Source organism: Tursiops truncatus, chromosome 7, assembly GCF_011762595.2.
Source record: "Tursiops truncatus isolate mTurTru1 chromosome 7, mTurTru1.mat.Y, whole genome shotgun sequence".
Classification (NCBI taxonomy): Eukaryota; Metazoa; Chordata; class Mammalia; order Artiodactyla; family Delphinidae; genus Tursiops; species Tursiops truncatus.
Window position 1 is genome coordinate 102446423 of NC_047040.1, and position 21442 is coordinate 102467864.

Genomic DNA, 21442 nt, shown 5'->3' on the forward strand with positions numbered 1-21442 from the left:
TGTTGAGAAATTTTGAGTCTATATTTATCAGTGATATTGGTCTATAGTTTTCGTTTCTTGTGGTAGCCTTATCTGGTTTTGGTATCCAGGTAATTCTGGTTTTATAGAACTAGTTTGGAAATATTCCTTCCCCCTCAATATTTTGGAAGAGTTTGAGAAGGATCCTGGTTAATTTTTCTTTGTAGAATTCTCCAGTGAAGTCATCTGGTGCTGGAGTTTTCTGTGTTAGGAGTTTTTTGAATACTGATTCATTCTTTTTACTCATTACTGGTGTGCCCAGATTTTCTCTTTCTTCCTGATTCAGTGTTGGTAGGGTGTGTACTTCTAGAAATGTATCCATTTCTTCTAGGTTATGTAATTTGTTGGTATAAAATTGTTCATAGCAATGTCTTATGATCCTATATATTTCTGTAGTATCAGTTGTAATATCTCCTCTTTCATTTTTAATTTGAGTCTTCTCTCTTTTTTCTTAGTCTAGCTGAAGAACTGTTAATTTTGTTTATCTTTTTGAGGAAACAGATATTAGTTCTATTGATCCTTTCTCTTGTTTTTCTTGTCTCTATCTCCTTCTGCTCTGATCTTTATTATTTCCTTCCTCCTGCTAAACTTGTGCTTAATTTTCATGTCCTTGAGAAGTAAAATTGAGCTGCTTAATTGAGATCTTTATAATTTCTTAATATATTCAATTATTGCTATAAGCATTCCTCTCAGAACTGCATTTGTTCCATCCCACAAGATCTGAAATGTTGTGTTTCCATTTTCATTTGTTTTGAGATATTCTATTTCCCTTTTGATTTCTTCTTGGAGCCATTGTTTGTTTAGAAGTGTTTTGTTTAATTTGCACATATTTGTTCATCATCTCACTTCTCTTTTGCTGATTTCTAGTTTCATACAATTGTGATCAGAAAAGATATTTGGTACGCTTTCAATCTTCTTAAATTTGCTAAGATTTGTTTTGTGGCCTATAACATGATCTATCTTGTAAGATAAGATAATCTTGTATAATATTCCTTGTGCACTTGAGAAGAATGTGTATTCTGCTGCTTTGGGATGGAATGTTATGTAAATATATCTGTTAAGTTCATTTATTCTAAAGTGTGGTTTAATTCCAAAGTTTCCCTGCTGGTTTTCTGTCTGGATGGTCTACTTATTGCTGATAGTAAGTTACTGAAATCTCCTACTATTATTGTATCGTTATTTATTTCTCCCTTAAGTTCTATTAGTATTTACTTAATATATTTTGGTGCTCAGACATTGAGAGCGTATATATTTAAGACTGTTATATCTTCTTGATGTTTTGACCTCTTTGTAATTGTACAGTCACCTTCTTTGTCTCATGTTATCCTTTCTGGCTTGATGTTTATTTTGTCTGATGTGAGTATGGGTATACTTGACTTATCTGGTTTCTGTATGCTTGGAATATCATTTTCCATCAATTTACTTTTAACCTATGTGTATGTTTCAGGCAGAAATAAGTCTCAGATAGGCAGCATATAGTTGGGTCTTTTTTTTTTTAATCTATCAAACCATGCTGTGCATTCTAATTAGTGAATTCAATCCATTTACATTTAGGAAAATTATTGTTATGTGAGGATTTACTACTGCCATTTTATCTTTTGCCTTATGGTTATTTTGTCTCTCCTTTTTTTTTCTTTTGTCTGTCTTTGTACGTTTTCCATGGTGATCTGCCCTGTCTCCCCTTGTTTAGGTTTGGTGTCTATGCTCTAAGTTTTTGCTTTGTGTTTACTATGAGGTTTACAAAAAACATCTCATGGAAAAAAATAGTCCTTTCCCTACTGGTAGTAGTTCATCTTCATTTACCTACAAAGTTTCCATCCTTTACTCTTTTCCTTTTATATTTTTGATGTCACAAGTTATCTCTTTTTATGCTGTGATTTTGTTACCAAGTTATAGTAACTATAGTTATTATTCATATTCTTTTTCTTTAATATTTATGCTATCATTGTTTACCATACTCCTCTAAAAAAGAGTTAAAGGTTTCTAACTTCTATGTATTTATTACTTTAATCAGAATTTTGTATACTTTTGCCTCATTTTTTTCAGTTTAAAGAGCTCCTTTCAACATTTCTTATAAAGCAGGTCTAGTGGTTATTAACTCCCTCAACTTTACCAGATAGAGTTTTCATGGGCAGTAATTTGAATATTCCTTCCTGGCCTGTAGATTTTCTGTTGAGAAATCTGCTGATAACATAAGGGGTAGGTTACCCTCTTTGGTAGGTTACCGTCTTTCTTTCTCTCACTGCCTTTAAAATTCTTTCAAACTGGCTTTTGACAGTTTGATTATAACGTGGCTTTTTGGAGAAAGTGTTTTTGCATTGAAATAATAAGGTGTTCTATTGAGTTCATGAACTTACATATCCGGTTCTTTTCCCAGGTTTGCGATGTTCTCAGCTTTTATTTCTTTGAATAAGCTCTTGCTTCCTTCTCCCTCTCTTCTCTTTCTGGTATGCCCATTAATCTTATCCTGGCTCTTCTGATGGAATCTGAGAGTTCTTGTAGGGCTTTGTCACTTTTTTGAAACTCTTCCATCTGAATCATTTCTAAATCCTTATCCTTGAGCTCACATAGTCTCTCTTCCATCGGATCTGCTCTATTTGCAATGCTGTCTAATACATTCTTTATCTCATTCATTGAGTTCTTCAACTCCAGAATTTCTGGTTCTTTTCTAGAATTTCAATGTCTTTGGCAATGCCTTTGTCAGTAATTTTATTCCTGAGATCATTGCATTGCCTTTCTGAGTTTTTATGTAGCTCGTCGAATTACTTCCTAACAGCTGTTTTGAATTATTTATCAGATCACAGTTTCCCCTGTCTTTGGGTATGGTTGCTGGGAAATTGTCTTTTGTGTGTGTGTGTGTGTTTGAAGAAAAGTGCTTCCTCCACCACACTGGAAGTAGAGAACACCTTATTTATTTGGGTAATACTTTGCTTACTTTGATTTTAACTGTCTAACAGGTTGGTAATAAGGAGTTTTCCTTTTCTTTTACCAAAGTGGCACTATAGCACAAGTGTTTGACTTCTCTTATAAGAACTGACTAGCTGCTAAGGTTGGGAGCATGCAAAAAAAAAATCTGGTGGAGAAACAAAACAAAAAAAGCTGTACTACAGAACGGAGGGAAGTGTGTCTTTAATACTTGGTTCTTTGTGTGTGCCCTCGGGAGAATCCTACAGGGTGGGGTTCCAGAGTTTTGTGGGCAGATCTTTGCCAGATTCCAGGGGCAGACAGCAGGAAATGCATTCCTTCAGCTTTCTTCATCTGCCATCTACCCTCTCCTTTCTCTCTCACTGTCACTGCCGTCTCTCCTTAGAAACAGATCCCTCTAGCTGCAGCAGGCGCAGCCTGGCCTCCCACTCACCACCTTCACTCTCCACTTCCTTTACCAGAAAGGCTGCCCTAGCCCAGTGCCACCCTGCTGCTGCCACTTCTGCTGCTGCCAGCATCACAGCCACTCCCCTGGATCTCCAGCTCCTTCTGAGATCTACAGACGGATGGGTCTCTCAGGTGTTTTGTGCAGAGACACTTTTGTTTGGTTACAGATGTTCAAGTAGCTGTAAATTGAAGGAGAAAGAAAAAAATGAACAAACCACACTGCCATACTGCTTATATAACTTTCCTGTGTGGTCCTTTTAAAATATGTTCTATCTGTAGTTGAAATTCTCACTTGCTTATGCATGGTTCTGATGACTCTGGTGAGCATCTTTATAATCGGTATGTTGAATTCTCTGCTGGCTAAATCACTTACCTACATTTTCGTAGAGTTGGTTTGTGAAGATTTATCTCATGCTTTTCTCTGGGGTACAGTTGTTTGTTTCTTCATTTTCCTTGAATCTCTGTTTCGGTTTCTGTACATTTGATTTTAAAAAAATACCTAGGAGATGGACTTCCCTGGTGGTCCAGTGGCTAAGACTCCACACTCCCAGTGCAGGGGGCCTGGGTTTGATCCCTAGTCAGGGAACTAGATCCCACAGGCCACAACTAAGAGTTCGCGTGCTGCAACTAAAGATCCTGCATGCCGCAACCAAGATCCCCCATGCGGCAACGAAGATCCCGTGTGCCGCAACTAAGACTGGCACAGACAAATAAATAAATAATTTTAAAAATATATAGAAATAAAAAAAACACCTAGGAGGAAAACGTCACCAGTCAGCTAGTCCATAAATTTTGGTTCTTCTCAAATCTGTGCTTCTCCAAACTGCCATCGTTGTTTATAGTGGCCCGCAGGGGATTAAGATATGCCAAGTGCCGTCAGCGCCCGAAGACAGATGAGCTAGAAATCACTCTATTAAGTATCAGCCAGAAAAGTTGATGTTCTATGTGAGCTCCATTTTTTCTTCTCCTCAGGTGCAGGCTGGTACCTGGAATTTTTCTCCCACTCACTCTGCACTAACTTGGGAACAGGATCTGGGAAAAATGCCTGAGCTCTTGTTCAGGCTGCACACTCTTTCATAACATGGTTTTGCACCTTGTCACTGCTAAAAGTCTAGTGATCGTTGGGTTCTGGAGTCTGTCTCTGGAGCTAGCTGGGGAAAGGAGCTGCATTAAGTACCCACTTGCCCATTCAAACTCCCAGAGGCTAGTAATGGTCTGTCTCATCACTTCTCAAAGATAGGCAAATTAGAAGACATATCCTTGGGCAGCAGCTGGAAAAGTTAGGACAGTAGATGTGAATTGAACCATCCTCCAGGAAAAATCTGTGAGCTTTGGTTTACTTCTGGGATGAGATAGGGAGAGGAGTCCCAAGTGAGTGCAAGGATGGATATAAACAACTGATTTGTCCTCTGTAGATATCAAGGGACTAGTGAACGCTGAACCTCGTAATCACCCAAGAAACAGGCAGCAGTCAGAAAAGTACGAGATATGTAGTCCAGCTCCTTCCATGGAAAAGCTGGAGACCTGTTCTCCACCCCCCACTGGAGGAAGGAGCAACAGGAAGTGCTTACATGCCCACTCAAAGTCCCAGAGGACCCTGACAGCCCTAAGATACAAGCTAACTTGAAGCCTGACTTTCAGGGAGCCGTTGGGAAAGTTGGAACATTGGATGGGCAGTCTACACCCTGCCAGGGAGAAACTGGGAGCTGGGTGTTTTTGTCTGCTCGCTCTGTGCTGAGCTAGGAGAAATAGCCCATAGAAGTGCTTGCACACCCATTTAAAATCACCGTTTTATTATCTGTGGTCCCTGAGGACTCATGAATTGAGCACCCTGAGCTTCCAGAGCTAGGTGATTTAGGAACCCGTCCCTCAGAAGGCAACCAGAAATGTTGGTACCCTAGATGCTTTGTCCCAACCCTGTGCTCCTTTAGGGAGAAGATGAGAGTTGAGGGTTCCCTCCTGATGGCAAGGCTCAGCGCTGGATACTCGGTTTATGGCTCAGATGTATCTCAGCTTTTCCCAACATTTGGGTATTTTCCCAGTCATCCTTGTATGTAGGAGAATCAACTAGTCTTTACATGTCTCTCACAAGAAATTGATTCTTGTGTAGCTATTTATTTGGTGCATCCATGGGAGGAGGGAGAGTCTGGAGCCTCCAATCCTGCCATTGTGATGATGTCCCAACTGTACACTTTAAAATGGTTAATATGTTGAATTTTATGTTATGTGAATTTTATCTAAATAAAAGTCATTTAAAAAATCATCTTCAAACCATTGTTGCCAATAATGGGCACAAGCTTATCAGCTGTAAATGTAGGAAAAACACAGAAACAGTAAATTAGCAGAAAGAAGATAATTAAGAAGACAGAGTCAACCGATTTTTATTGGTGCTTTGGGCTCACATAGTAGAACCATGAAATAACTAATAGGGGCTTCAACCGTGCATGTGGTACCCATATCTGTCATTGAGATTTACCTGGCCCTGGTAGGTGAATCAATGGGCAACATCTTTCTTTAGAAAATACAAGTAAACCCCCCCAACACATATTGACTTTTATGCTAAATAACCTTAACAACAAGATCCGTTGTAATAGCTAAGAAAAAAATACTGGGAATGATATGAAGCAACTTGAGCTCTTACACTGATGATAAGATGGCATCATGGTACAAATGTGTTGGAAAAAAATTTATTTAAACACACAACTTCTGTGTGAACCAGCCATTCTGCCACCAGGTTTTTACCCCAAAGAAAAATAGGTCCACAAAATTGTGTAACTAAATGTTTATAGTAGCTTTTTTTATTCCCTCCAAAACTGGAGACACATTACATATCCTGCAATAGGAAAATGTCTAAACACAGTATAGCTATATAAAGGTTTAAGTTAGGACATTCAGGATTAAATTGGATCACAGTTTTATAAATACAAAAATTGGTTAAATCTCATAAAAATCATGCTAACAGCAAAGGTGAGGTAGGGCGATAAGCTGTCCGGCTGAAAACAAGAGCCTTAATCTCATATTGTAAACAGAACCCCCATCTATTCTTTCCCTGATCAGCTTCCAGAATCCTGGCAGCCATGCTCAATCCTGCCAGGCGGGAGACTAAAGAACACTTCTGCAGACATCAGGAGACATCCAGGTCAAGACTTCCAGATCCATACGCTCCCTTGTTACCCTTATTTGCAGCTCTCCATACCTGCACGGAACAGAAAGCTCCTGACTCACCTTGAAGAATTTGAACAGAAGCACTTGGATTTATGGTGGGTAGAAAGGGCCCCCAAAATGCACTCTCAATACATATGTCATCTTCAGGAACCCTCATCACACCTCACCACAAATGGTTTTATCGTCAACTTTACATTCAGGGCAGTTTAAAAAATCTTCTGCTCCCTGGTCCATTGGCTCCCATGGGACCCAGGCGATTCACATTCACGTGCGGTGTCTTCATAGTAGAGTTCTGTGAATACTGGCCTTTACTTGCAAGAGTGGTCAACCAGGAATGAGTGACTGAACTTTCCTGCATCTCAGTTTACACCTCTATAATATGGAGTCATAGCAGACACTACCTTACTTTGTCCTCATGAGGATTGACTGAGATAATCCCAATAATGTATATGTTTTTCATCTCTTTTCTCATCTGGGTTAGACAGTTTCTGGCTAATTGCTAGGGCAGTTTGGAGAGCACATGTGGCTTGCATGGGCCCTGACTTCCTGGCTAAAGAATGCTGAACCCCAGCCTTGGGAAGCGGGAGGTAACGGAGTCAATGGTTCATAGGATGTTACTGCTGACAATTGCCCTCAGAAGTGTAAGGAAAGGTGGGATCTCTTACCATCCCAAGGTCACCTGATAGTGAGGGGAGTCAAGACCCATGGAGTCAGATCCCAGAGTTCAAAACCCAATTGCAGGCTGAGTCTCCAGGTCAAAGGTGGGTTGGCATTATTTTACAAGGGCAGCACTTCCTGTGCCGTGACTCTGTGTGATGGTTCAGACCACATTCCTCATTTCTCTCAGGGCTCTGTGACTACCTGACGTGTCCCTTCCCATGCTGTGAAAGAGGACTATAGGATGGGGATTCTGCACAACTCACGCCCCAACATGTGGAGACAGAGTCAAGGAGACCGCCATTGTGGCCATTTGTTTTATTGTTGATTTGGACGCATGTTCTAGGAATTCCAATACAGTTTACGTGAAAGAAGTTGACCATGAAGGAATTCACTGCTGTGCTCAGCATGTAAAGTTGGAGGAACTGCAGCCCAAGGAGGAGGCTCCCCTGCATCCACTGGCCTCCATGTAGCTCAGGTGGAGGTGGGTGAATGCAGCCTGGCAGCTTGGGAGGCCCCAGTGGAGGGCAGGGAACAGCCCGGTTAATACCCAGGCCCACTCCTGGGGAAGAGGCCATCAGGGCTTGGTGCTTGGCCTCCTGGCTGGTTTGGAAAAGCCCCTTGTGATGTGGTGATCCTCACGACCGCTTCCAGGGACTTGAGCGCTTTTAGCATCTCCTCCATCTCTTCTTGTTTAGATTGCATGAATCTCTCTTTTATCAGTTCTTGAACCAGAGACTTGAGTTCCTCCCTCAAAATCAGGTTGACCCTCCTCAATTTTCTGTGTCAGTGAGGCTGGGTATATTTAATGACATTCCCTAAAGATGTCTCGATCCCCGCACACTCCTTTTTAGCAGCACAAAGCTTGTCAGTGAGTTGGCATTTCTTCTCAATCGGTGCAGCCAACGTTTCTGCAAGCTGCTTTTCGCGTCTTACATAAAGTCGACTTCTGACAGACCGAACAAGTCTGAATGTAAATAAGAGACCCACCAATGAGCTGAAGACAGGCAGACACACCGCTGTCTCCCACTGGAGAGTGAACCGTGAACTCAGGCTATCAGGCAGCAGCAACACCACCGTGTCACCCAGCTTCCCAAGGATCAGCCCAAAGCCAAGCTCCACAGAGGATGGCAGCCCCTCCATGGCACTGATCCACCACAGGGCTCTGGCCAATTACCGTGGGACCACCAGCCACAACAAACCCCAACATTCCACCTGGAACCCAACCAGCAACTGGCATCCTGGATTGGTCAGGTACCCGGTCATTGTTGAGGAGGGGACATGGGGAGATTTGTAAATAAAATGTGATTCCGTTATTGTCTAATGGTAATTTTTCTTTACCTCTTTCTTACTGTGTTTGTATCGATATATAATAGAAATACAGTGAAATGTGTCAATCTTAACTTTATGGCTTCACAAATCTTTAAAATTCATGACCTCTACAGTATCCAAAAACTCAATGTATCAATCATACGTATCCAGCCTATCCATTAAAACAGAAAAGACCCCTCTGTCGCATTTCAGTGGAAACATACCCGCTCTCACCCCATGCTGCCTCTGCTTTAGTTTTTACAAACCTCCATCAGTTTGGCGGTGGCTGAACTTCACAAAAATGCAATAGATCACAATGTACAATTTGATGTTTGTCTCTTTTGCTCTAAGTAAGGTTTTTTTGGGGTTTTTTTTTTGTGGGTTTTTTTGCAATATGCAGGCCTCTCACTGTTGTGGCCTCTCCCATTGAGGAGCACAGGCTGGCTCCGGACGCGCAGGCTCAGCGGCCATGGCTCACGGGCCCAGCCGCTCCGCGGCATGTGGGATCCTCCCGGACCGCGGCACGAACCCATGTTCCCTGCATCGGCAGGCGGACTCTCAACCACTGCACCACCAGGGAAGCCCTAAGTACGGTTTTTAAGAGCCACATATTTTTATTTGAATAAGCAGTTCATTCTGTTTCTGGGCTGAATAATTTTTCCTTGTAAGTCACAAAATCTTTATCCATTCTCTTAATAATGGACATTTGGGCTAGTTCAAGTGTGGGGTATTGTGAATAAATATTTTTGAGTATTTATACACGTGTTTTTTTGTCTAAATATCGGTTTCCATTTCCCCTGAGTGAAGAATACCTGGGAGTATAGCACCATTGGGTGGATGTGTGCTAAATAATTACTCTTTTATGTTGAAGGAGATTTCTTGAGCTAGACTTTACATGCCATAAATTCACTCATTTAAATACGGTCATGATATTATCAATGCTTTGATTTTTGTGTGTGTTAACGCACAGAGCTGTGTGTCCATCACAATCCCACTGTGGAACAATTCTATCACAGTAAAAAGATTTCTCAATCCTCACTTTTCTCTATTGGCTTCATGTGTTTGAAATGTTTGCTTCACTTAGGTTCCAGTTCTATACATTCTACGGTTTTTATCATTGTTTTTGTTGCTTTGTGTATTTTTCTAAACTCCATGCCTTGCTTTCTCTGACTCCATGGATGGTCTCTATTTTTCTCCAAACCCCTTAGCATTAGTTTTGACCTGGGATGTAGCTCTTGGACCAGTTTTCTTTCTCAGCAGCACATCCCCTTGCTGACCTCATCCAGCCTTGTGGCATTAGTGACAGCGAATACTGTCATGACTTCTGCATACATTTATCCATTCCAAACCTTTCCATGAGGTCCAGACTTACACCCACCGGCTGCCTCCACAACATCTCCGTGCGGACATCGAACACGCCAAAGCCAGACTAGACTTCTGCCCTGAACCTGCTCTCCCTCAATCTCCCCGTTCCGTGACAAAGTCCTTTCTGACAGGGGTTCAGGCCCCAGATTGGGGGTCTCTCTTGACTTGTCCCCTCTCTCCACCTCATCTCCTCCCAATCAGCATAGGCTCCATCCGCAGCTTCCGAATATGACCCTGACTCGCTTCCCCCTATTCTACCTGGTCAGGGCTGCCATCCCCTCTGGACAGGATGGCTGTGGCTGCCGCTAACCGGCCTCCTCCTGCCCTCACTCTGCAGGCTGTTCTCCGCCCAGCACAAGAGATCCAGTTAGGTCCCTCCTCAGCCCATTCTCCCCATGGATTTCCACTCATCAGAGATCAAGCCAAAATGCACACATCGTCCACAAGTCCTACAGGATCTGACACCTGGTTACCTCTCCACAGCCGGGCCAAGCCTCACTCTGCTCCAGCCTCACGGGGCCCTTGCTGCTCCTTGAGTGTGACAGGATGCTCCTGCCCCAGGGCCTGGCATTAGCTCTTCTCTCTGTCTAGAATCCTCCCCCCAACACTCACATAGTAGTCTCCCTCCTTCCCTTCAGGTCTCTGCTCCAAAGACGGCCAGTAAGGTCTCCCCAGATACCTTACAGTGATTCCCAGTAGGAACGGTCATGATATTACCAAACTCAGGCTTGGCTGCTCGTTGCTCAAGAAGCCAACACTGAGAGACAAGTGTTACTTAGAGGAAAAGTAGCTTTATTTTTAAGGAAGCCAGAAACCTAGGGAGAAGGTGGACTACTGTCCAAAAGAACCAACTTCCAACTCCTGAAGTGTTAGCCAGGATTGGTAGAAGAAGTGAAGCAGGAAATGCCTGTGGGCTTTATGCTGGGGGTAGGCTGCTCCTCTACTTTCGAAGACGTGTACGTTAGTCACGAGGTACCTTACTAGCGTCGGAACCTCAGTGTGGTCATTACCTTGTCCAGATCAGCACATCTGTTCTGCGGGTCAGTGGTCATATATTTCTGGACCAAAGAATGACAGAGACGTAAAACAGAGCAAAACAGGCAAAGCTAAACAGGAAACAGCCCATCAAACCCTGGACTGTGTTTAAGTATTAACAAGCCCTTGGTTGTAAAGCAGAACGGTTACAATGACCACCACCCTCTACCACCTCCCTGTCTCATTTCCCTTCACTGCCCTCATTACCATTTCACATGCACACAAGTACTGTCTTTTGTGAATTGTCTATTTCTTCACTGAGTTGGAAGTTTCATGAGGACAGATTTTTCTTCAAGAGTTTGTTATTGCTTTCTTTCCAATACCCATTACATAACAGGTGCAAATGAGTACACTCATAAATGAGGGCAAATGAAAGACTGACCAAATTACATGAGAATCAAAAGTGTATTGCATTTTATTTTAATGAATCTGTGACTTTTTCCAAATCTGCCTGTGGAGGTACATGCCAGCATATTTCAGCTACTCTTTAGTCTTCTGATGTAAAATTAAATTCTTCAATCTCTTCTCAGGAAGAACTCTGGGCTTAGGAAGATTTAATAGTAAATAGTAGAGGAAAACCTAAAAAATAAATAATAAATACTTAAGTGTGGCTACCAGTGTGTCACTTCACCTAATAAAAGCTCGCAGAGGCGTAGCTCCTGGGAAGGAACATAGCCTGCCACTGTATCTTCCCTCTGAGCGTGAGGAAAGTTGTATGTCCATGGATGTGTGTGTGTGACCAGTGTGGGAAGTCACAGCTCTGGAAGACTTGTCAGTACCTGCTTCTGTTTCCTGCAGGCCCGGCCTCTGGCAGATCTACAATCAGGTTCAGTTCTTGAGAATTTTCTGGGAATGTCTGTCTTTCCCCGGCACAGGGCTGGGAGAACCAAGCCACATAGCTCACTCTCATGCTAAAGGAAGAGCTAGGGATGTTGGGCCCACACGAGGACATTCTCTGCAAACACAAAACTCAGATTATGAAAGAAGAACCATAGAAATGGAGTAGGCTACTCATTTTATAAGATACTAGAGATCATATTTCGGGCCTTTGGGGCAGGATCCAAAGTTGGCTCTGGTCTCAAAGGCCTTTACTTCTTCTGTTGACACGGCCATTCTCTCTCAGCTGTGCATTTGGACAAAGGCTGTAGTAATTAGTTTTAGCTCTTCCTAGCCATATCCGTGGTAGGGTCCTCAGTCAGGGTTTTCTTCTCAATTTGTAGCCAGAAGCAAGACCCAGGACATTGCAAATTATGGATTGTGTTAGTTCCTCCTCCCTGCGTATCACTTTGGAAGACCAGGCAGAGAACCTCAGATTCACATTGCCCACAGGAGAAAGCCCGTAGTAACCTGCATTACTCTTCGACGGTATATTGCCCTCGGTGAGAGGGTGCACGGTCTAGCCACACTTACGGCAGAAACCAAGCAAAACATTCCTATATTGGAGGCATAGTAACTGTGGCCTTCTGAAAGTCCTCATCCTCCAATCGCATTGAGCCAACCTAATTTAGCTCAGCATCCCTAAGGGACGAGGCTGGCTCGATTCACAACCTCTGGGAACAAATCACTACCTGTGTTCTGCCCCGCTGATTACTCACTTTACACAAGGACTGTTAGAAAACCCTTCTGCCACTAGGTAGTTCACTTAAAGACAAATAAACAAACAAAACTGTGCTCTCTTTACCATGGTAAACCACCTTTGTAGGTGGTCTGAAGGCCTTTGCATACATTCTCCATTTGGTACCTGTTGGAGGAAAGTCACATAGTAGCTTTGGGTAACACTAAGCTTTTACGATCCTGTGAAAGAAAACACCACTTTGCTTCCGCCCCTTGGGCTAAAGTCTGTAAAAGAACACAGTGCATACATGTTCTTTCCACAGGCTTGTGAGAAGCACACACATCTGCTAAACAGGAAACTAGCTTTCTTCCCCGCACCCTGGAAGGTATTCTACTCGTATTTGGGCCTGAAACACAAAGCTTCGATGCTTCTCTCCACTCAGCTGGGGGAAAAGCGGGCCTTCTGCAGGATGTTCACACATTTCCATGGCGACCGTGAATACGGGGTACCAACTCCCTACCGGAGAGGACTCTCTGTACAAAACCTCGTTCATCTAACCTGTCAAAGCAAAGACTCTACCTACGTGGGAAACAAGCCTCTTCCTTCTTTTTGGGTGACCTTCACCATGCCCGAGCTTTTAGACCACAGGGGTTAGCGTGGCTTCAAGCACTATAGAGAAAGCAACATTGCCCATCTCCTAAACCGTATCCTTCCTGACTCACACTTCACATGTTGCTTCCGTTGAAGAAATAACACAGTGCGTAGTAAGTATCACTTCTCATGGCAAGACACAGGTACCAGACATTCCTTCTAGGAGGGACCTGTTTACTGCACCTCCGGAAAGTTTTGATGTCTCTGTCACACAGACCCCCCCAACTTCCCATTGGGTTGACCAGCACTCGCCTGCCAAGTCTCTATAGAGCAAGACACTAGGTGATAGCGTTTCAGACTGCACGCACAGAGAGAACACGCTTAGATCGACCCTGGGCTGGGTCCATGGTACCCGGTCTCCAGGATAGCATGGAAATCATTTCCAGGTACCCAGCTTGTGAAAGCCTAATCGATGCCCATGCTCTCAGTCCTGTGTACCTGTGTGGAGGAAAGGACGCAAAGTGGCTCATGAGAAACTCTAGCCTTCCAAACCAGTGGAACAAAACACTACCCGCTTCTGCCACGCACGGTTTATCACTTTGCCCTGCAGAAAGAAAATCCTTAGGAAAACCTTGTGCGAGTCGCTCAGTCAAGACTTGTTTTGTTCAGTCCTGGAAACTTTCCCTTGTGGGCGGGTTCCAAAGACCTTTGCTTACGTTCACACTTACGCGAGGAATTTTTGAGCAAAGTTGCCAACTAGTTTTTAGCAACGCGTAGCATGACAGGTCGGTCCAGGCCTAGAGCATCTGGCTTAGCCACCTGGGTTCAGGTCCCTGGCCCTGAAAGAACACAGTGCATCAAAGTTTCCTCCGCCAGCTAGTGGGAAACAGCACAGTCTTCCTCTAGCGGAAGCAATCCTTTCCACAGCATGGGACTGCCCTGCGCTCTTGGTTGCTTTAGAACACAGAGTTTGTGCAGCCTCCATGAACCTCTTGAAAGCAATGCGCTACGGCTCTATTAAAGAAACAACTTGCAGCGCGCATCACCCTTCGGTTGTACCTGTCACTCAGCAGGAGAAAATAGGGGGTGCAGTCTATCACTTTTATGGCAAGAGACAAAGCGGCTCATTCCTTATATGAGAGACATGGTAATTGTAGCCGCCTGAAAGCCCTCTGCCTCCAATTGCAATGAACCCACTCACTCTAGCTCAGTAACACAGAGGAACTAGGCCAGCTAGATCAAAAGTTCACGGAACAAATTACTAACTGTGTTCCACCGCATTTATAACTTACTTTACACAAGGACAGTTGTTAAGAAACAATTCTGCTTCTAGGTAGTTCACTTAAAGACAGACCAACAGACAGAACTGTGTGTTTCTACCTCAAGCAGAAACTTGACTCCAGATTCAGCCTGGAAAAAAGTACAGTTTTAACATTGCTAGGGCTTTGGAAGATCCAACTTCACCTACGCCTAGCTAGCACATTAAACCAGTTAGGAAATTCCCCACGTGAAGAACTCCCTTTATACCAAAATTCAAAAAGAGTCATGTACCAAAATGTTCATTGCAGCTCTATTTACAATAGCCCGGAGATGGAAACAACCTAAGTGCCCATCATCGGATGAATGGATAAAGATGTTGTGGCACATATATACAATGGAATATTACTCAGCCATAAAAAGAAACAAAATTGAGCTATTTGTAATGAGGTGGATAGACCTAGAGTCTGTCATACAGAGTGAAGTAAGTCAGAAAGAGAAAGACAAATACCGTATGCTAACACATATATATGGAATTTAAGGGGGAAAAAATGTCATGAAGAACCTAGGGGTAAGACAGGAATAAAGATGCAGATCTACTGGAGAACGGACTTGAGGATATGGGGAGGGGGAAGGGTGAGCTGTGACAGGGCGAGAGAGAGTCATGGACATATACACACTAACAAACGTAGTAAGGTAGATAGCTAGTGGGAAGCAGCCGCATGGCACAGGGATATTGGCTCGGTGCTTTGTGACAGCCTGGAGGGGTGGGATAGGGAGGGTGAGAGGGAGGGAGACGCAAGAGGGAAGACATATGGGAACATATGTATATGTATAACTGACTCACTTTGTTATAAAGCAGAAACTAACACACCATTGTAAAGCAATTATACCCCAATAAAGATGTTTAAAAAAAAAAGTGTATTCATGGAAGGGCCAGGTGTGTCGCATGTGTCCCTTTTCACTTGTCAGAAACTGCAGATACATATGGCTGTGATTCAACTTTGAAACTGGGAACTGATGGGAAAAGCTGTTTTTTCCCATCTTGAAAGCTGGACACTTGCAGCCTTGAAGGTGTTTCAGAAACACTGAAGTTGCCCGGCTTATATTCACTGCAGGCACGCCTCTGGGAGGAAAAGAGTATTTTCGCCAAAGAAACAGGGTGCTTGCAATTCTTGGGTAGGAGCTCGTCTCTCAGACCTCGGTAGTTCTGGGAAACTGCAAGGTGACCACTAGTCTCAGTGTAAGGTCCAACTTTTCCATCAGGGAGGCTAGGCGTGCAGCACTGTGCATGAGGCCTTCGTCGTTTTTCTGCTTTAATGGAACGCGAGTATGCCTTTCAGGACTCCAAGATCTCTGGCGTCCGCACTGTTTTCCATGCAACTACACTGAGTACCCCAAGTCTCCTCTCTCTTTGCTGAGCAAAAAGCAGGCTTGTACGTCCTTCTTTGCATGCAGAGTCCAGGGCAACACACTGCTCTCTTCCTTGGAGACCTAGGTTGCAACAGCTTCCAAACAGGTCGGGAACACAGTCCTAGCTCGTCTAATATGCTGGGCAACTTTGACTCAGTGCAGAAAAGTGACCTGCACTTTTCAGGTGTACAGCAAAGTGATTCAGTTATACATGTGCATATATCTATTCTTTTTCAGATTCTTTTCCCTTATAGGTTATTACAGAATATTGAGTAGAGTTCCCTGTGCAATACAGCAGGTCCTTATTGGTTATCTATTTTATACACAATAGTGTGTCATATACTTTTGCTCATACTAGCTGAGTTGTATGCTTGCCAATATTTAGTTGTGTCAGGTTCCAAACATGTCTGTGCCAGTTATATTTATTGTTGTAAGTATATAATTTAATTGAATAGTCTATACATCTGTGAAATAAGTGTGAAAAGAAAGTGTTATTTCTATAAAACTTAGATTAACTGCCTTGGAGGGACCCAATAAATGCAAGTCACTAAAAACAACCTCTATTAAATTGAATATGGGCAAGGGAGGTGTAGAGCGTCAGATCGGGGGTCATTGTACAAATGTAGAGTAGTTTTGCATTCCGAGAGCTTTGTAAACATCTTTAAGGATCACACTAAGGAAATTGAAACTGAAAATGATACGCAATGTCCTATAGTTGTGGTTTATGTGTGAAGGATGACCCACATTGAAGGAGGGGTCTTAGCCCTACATGAAAATATTGGAAAATAAAGGTGTGTCTGTGTTTTGAAAGCAAAACAACAGGTTTAAGGAATACACACATGTCCGTAGTTTTTCCTTCTTTTCTTTTTTTTCTTTTTAGCCGCCCAGCGTGGCTTGCGGGATCTTAGTTCCCCGACCAGGGATTGATCCTGGGCCCCCGGCAGTGGAAGCGCAGAGTCCTAACCACTGGACCACCAGGGAGTTCCCTGCCCATGGTTTTACAGACATGTTTTATGAGTTTCTACTTGAACCAATCTTTTCAAAATGGTTCAATTACTAATCCCAATCATGTCAGATGTGAGGGCTTGTTCTATAATAGAAAGCCCATCCTCAAATCGCTTTTTAAGAAGGAGGCTTCCCTTCATATCATTCTGGTCTTCCATCTGCCCTTTTCTTCCCATCCCAGCAAGGAGACGTCTGCACCTGAGGAAGCAGAGCGGGGAGGGAGGGGTGCCTTGGGACATTGACATTGGTGGTCCCCAGGCTCCAGGGATCGGTACAGAGGTGGCAGGTCGTGGAGGTGGCTGGAGTGACCAGATTAGTTACACTGAGAAAACAGTTAATTGATTGAGCAAATAAGTAAGTACCGTGAGGTTAAAGGGGACCATTTTTCTCACTATAAGGGGGAATTAGAAACACGGGAATAGGGAAGGCCATGAAAAGACACGGAGGAATGTTATTAAATGCACACAACTAAGTGAAAGAAGCCCACCTGAAATGGCTGCAGACCGCATGGCTCCAACTATACGACATTCTGGAAAAGGCGCAGCTCTGTCAACAGCAAAAAGGACAGTGCTTGCCAGGGGTTAGGCGGAAGGGAGGGCTGAGCGCATAGAGCACAGAGAGCACGGAAACTATGCTGTGTGAGACTATAGCGGTGGATACGGGTCCTTCTACGCTTGTCCAAACCCATAGAACGCACAACATCGAGAGTGAACCCTCATGTAAATGGTGGACTCTGGGTGATAATGATGTGTCCTTGCAGCTTCATCCTTGGTAACGAGTGTACCATTGGTGACTGACATTGATAATAGGGGAGGCTGTGCATATGGGGGTGAGGGTATATCCAGGGTATCTGTACTTTCCACTCAGTTTTGCTGTGACTTAAAACTGTTCTAAAAAACAAACTCTAGGGACTTCCCTGGTGGTCCAGTGGTTAAGAATCCGCCTTCCAATGCAGGGGACACGGGTTCGATCCCTGGTCGGGGAACTAAGATCCCACATGCCGATGGGGCAATTAAGCCTGTGTGCCACACCTAGAGAGAAGCTTGCACACCGCAACTAAGACCCGATGCAGCCAAATAAATATTTTTTTAAAAACCCAAACTCTATTAAAATAGATATAAAACCAAAAAACAATTGAAAAGATAATCAAAGATCTATACTTCAAAAGATGGCAGGCCCAGGCAGTCTTGCAGAAAAGTTGTGCCAGACTTTCAAGGAAGATGCAATCCCTGTAGAAGACAGACTCTTCCACAGCTTAACAAAGATAAGGCTCTTCCGCCTCTTTTTATAATCCTGACATGCATGGTTCTTTTCGTAAAATTTATTTTACTGAAGTATATTTGATTTACAATGTTGTGTTAATTTCTGCTGTACAGCAAAGTGATTCAGTTATACGTATATATATATGATTATATATTGATATATATACATTCTATTTCATATTCTTTTCCATTACAGTTTAACCCAGGAGATTGGATATAGCTCCCTGTGCTCTACAGTAGGACCTTGTTGTTTATCCATTCTCTGTATAACAGTTTGCATCTTCTAATCTCAAATTCCCAATCCTTCCCTCCCCCACCCTCCTCCCCCTTGGCAACCGCAAGTCTGTTCCCTGTGTCTGTGAGTCTGTTTCTGTTTCATTGATAATTTCCTTTGTGTCCTATTTTAGATTCTACACATAAGTGATATCATATGGTATTTGCCTTTCTCTTTCTGACTTACTTCACTTAGTATGATAATCTCTAGGTCCAGCCATGTTGCTACAATTGGCATTATTTCATCCTTTTTATGGCTGCGTAGTATTCCATTGTATATATGTACCACATCTTCTTGATTTATTCATTTGTCAATGGACATTTAGGTTGTTTTTACTGACATGCGTATGTCTTAAATATTAGCATAGTGAATTCACTACTGAATTAAAAGAAAAAAATGCATCTTGACCAATAGAGTGTTTCTCAGAAATGCAAGGAATGTGCAAGATTGATATAAAGAAAACTCTAAAAGTAGATTGAAGAATGTAAAAGACCTGAATAAATGGAGAAATTCTAATGTCCTGGGGCAGGAAGACGTCCTTAGGTAAAGATGTTCTTTCCTCCCAAATCAATCTCTAAGTCTATAAATGTAACTCCAGTTAAAGCATCAACAGGATTTTTAGTGAGACTTGACTAGGTGGCGCTTTGAAGGTTCATCTGAATTAGAAACGCATGAGGATAACAAAGTCAATCTTGAAAAAGCATAATAATCAGGATGTATAAGGAATTACTGTTTATCAAAACATACTTTAAAGTTAAGTAACTAAAAGACTGAAGTATTGGTACAAGAATAGTCAAATCGGGCTTCCCTGGTGGCGCAGTGGTTGAGAGTCCGTCTCCCGATGCAGGGGACATGCGTTCGTGCCCCGGTCCGGGAAGATCCCACGTGCCGCGGAGCGGCTGGGCCCGTGAGCCATGGCCGCTGAGCCTGCGCGTCCGGAGCCTGTGCTCCGCAACGGGAGAGGCCACAACAGTGAGAGGCCCGCATAACGAAAAAAAAAAAAAGAATAGTCAAATCATTCGATGAAACAGAATAAAGTACAGAAATAAACCAGATAATTAAAATATTCTTTTATCCAACAAATATTTCTTGAATACCTCTTATATGTCAGCACTGTTCTCTGTGCAGGTGATAAGAATAAATGAAACCGGTAATATCCTCGCCCACTTGGAAAGTATATTCTAGTGGGGGAGACAGACAATGAATGAATGAATGAGTCCTTTCGTAATACTGCAGACAGTGACAGATGCCTCTCCGACCAGGGTGGCAGCAGTGAAGGTGGTGAGGAGCGCTCAGCTTCTGCATATACTTTGAAGGTAGAGCCATTAGGATTTGCTCATTGATGTTGATGGATGACATGCAGAGAGAAGGGTCAAGAATGAGGCCAAGGTCATCGGCTGAGATGGGGCAGAAACGAGGGGGAGCAGAAGGGAGGGACCTCATGAGTTTGCCTCTGGTCCCTCGGGTAGAGATGCTCACCAGACATCCAAGAGGGGTTGTCCATTAGGCAGTTGGGTGTATGGGTGTGGAATCTGGTGAAAGTATTGGGGTAGAGATATTAATTTGGATGTCAGTCAGCATATAAATGCATTGAATCCTGGAAACCAGATGAGATCACCCAGAGGGTGTGGACAGATTTGAGAAGGACAGAGCCCGGGGCCTCCAGAAGGAGCAGTTGGGAAGATGAGGGTTAACGAGTGAAGGAGCCTGGGAAGGAGCAGAGGGTGAAGTGGGAGGAAAGCCGGACGGGGGTGAGGTGTCCAGGGAGCCAGGGAAGGATCTCAGGAGGAGGGTGCAGCCCACTCTGCTAGGCACGAGAGTGCAGACCATGGGATTCAGTGTTCATGGTCTGAACTCAAGCAGGCTCTGAGCGGCCCATGGCAACTGCAGGATAGTGGGAGAGAGAGGAGAAACACAGGAGGGGGTTAGCTTTACGCATCAACATTCCATTTCTTTTATTAACTAAAAAAGAGCTGAAAGCAAGTACGGTTAAAATTGTATTTACTTACCATTTACTCTTGGGTATTGGAGTCGTGAGTGTTTATTATTTCCTTTATTTTCCTATATTTAAAACATTGCATAAAAGAGAAGAAAAACCATTTATAAGTAAATATTTAAAACGTATCTGCTTGCTGTACACCTGCAACTAACAGAACATTGTACATCAACTATAGTCCAATATAAAATAAAAAATTTTTTTTAAAGTCCTCTTAAAGGGGAGAAAAAAAAATTATGAACTTTGTCTCCATGCTATTTAGGGATATAATAAAATAAATATTTTCAAATAATAAAACATATCTGCATAAAATGTTTTTAGAATGCTGCCCAGGAAACTGGTAAATGGCTATCACCGGTAGGCAGGCCTCCCTTAAATGATTCTGCCTCCCTTAAAAATTATTTTAAATTATGCTTTATAATTGCCTTGGTATAAAGACAGATATGATCCAGGCTCGATTCATTATTAGATGTTTATTTTTTTTCTTCTGACTGTAAAAGAAATTACAATGAAAACATTTCCGGGTTTCGAACCCTCAAAAAGCCTGGAGGCCATATGTGCCCTGCCCCTGGGCCCCATGGAGACGCAGCCCTGGACGCTGGGCAGGGGTCTGAGCATCAGGGTGGGAGGGAAACTTCATTTTCCTGCTATATCTTTTGTTTTATTTGAATCTTTAAAATCAGGTACATGTATCCCTTTTTGAAAAGGAAGCAAAACCTACACAGGAATAAGTAAAAGATAACTAACCTAATAGGAGATTGCAGAAGGATGGAAAGAGCGAACTCACAGCTGAGTCAATGCGAACGGCCAGTAGCCAGGAAAAGATGCTCAGCTGAACAGTCATCAGGGAAATGCAACTCACACAATAAAAAGTTTCTAACTGGCGAAAATGCAAAGTCCTGATGCTATGGAGTGTTGCCGCCAGCTGGGGAAATGAGCGTTCTCACAATGAGACGAGGGTGGTAATCGGTTTAGTCTTTCAGGAGAGCAATTGATTGGTGTTTATCCACACATAACATGCAAATACCCTTTGGCATGATATTCCAAGATATGGAACATATAGAAAAACTCACGTACCAAAAAAGAAGGCATGCGTCGGTATATGCATTGCAGCATTGTTTTAGTAGAAAGTTGGAAATAACCTTAATGTCCACTAATAGGGGAAT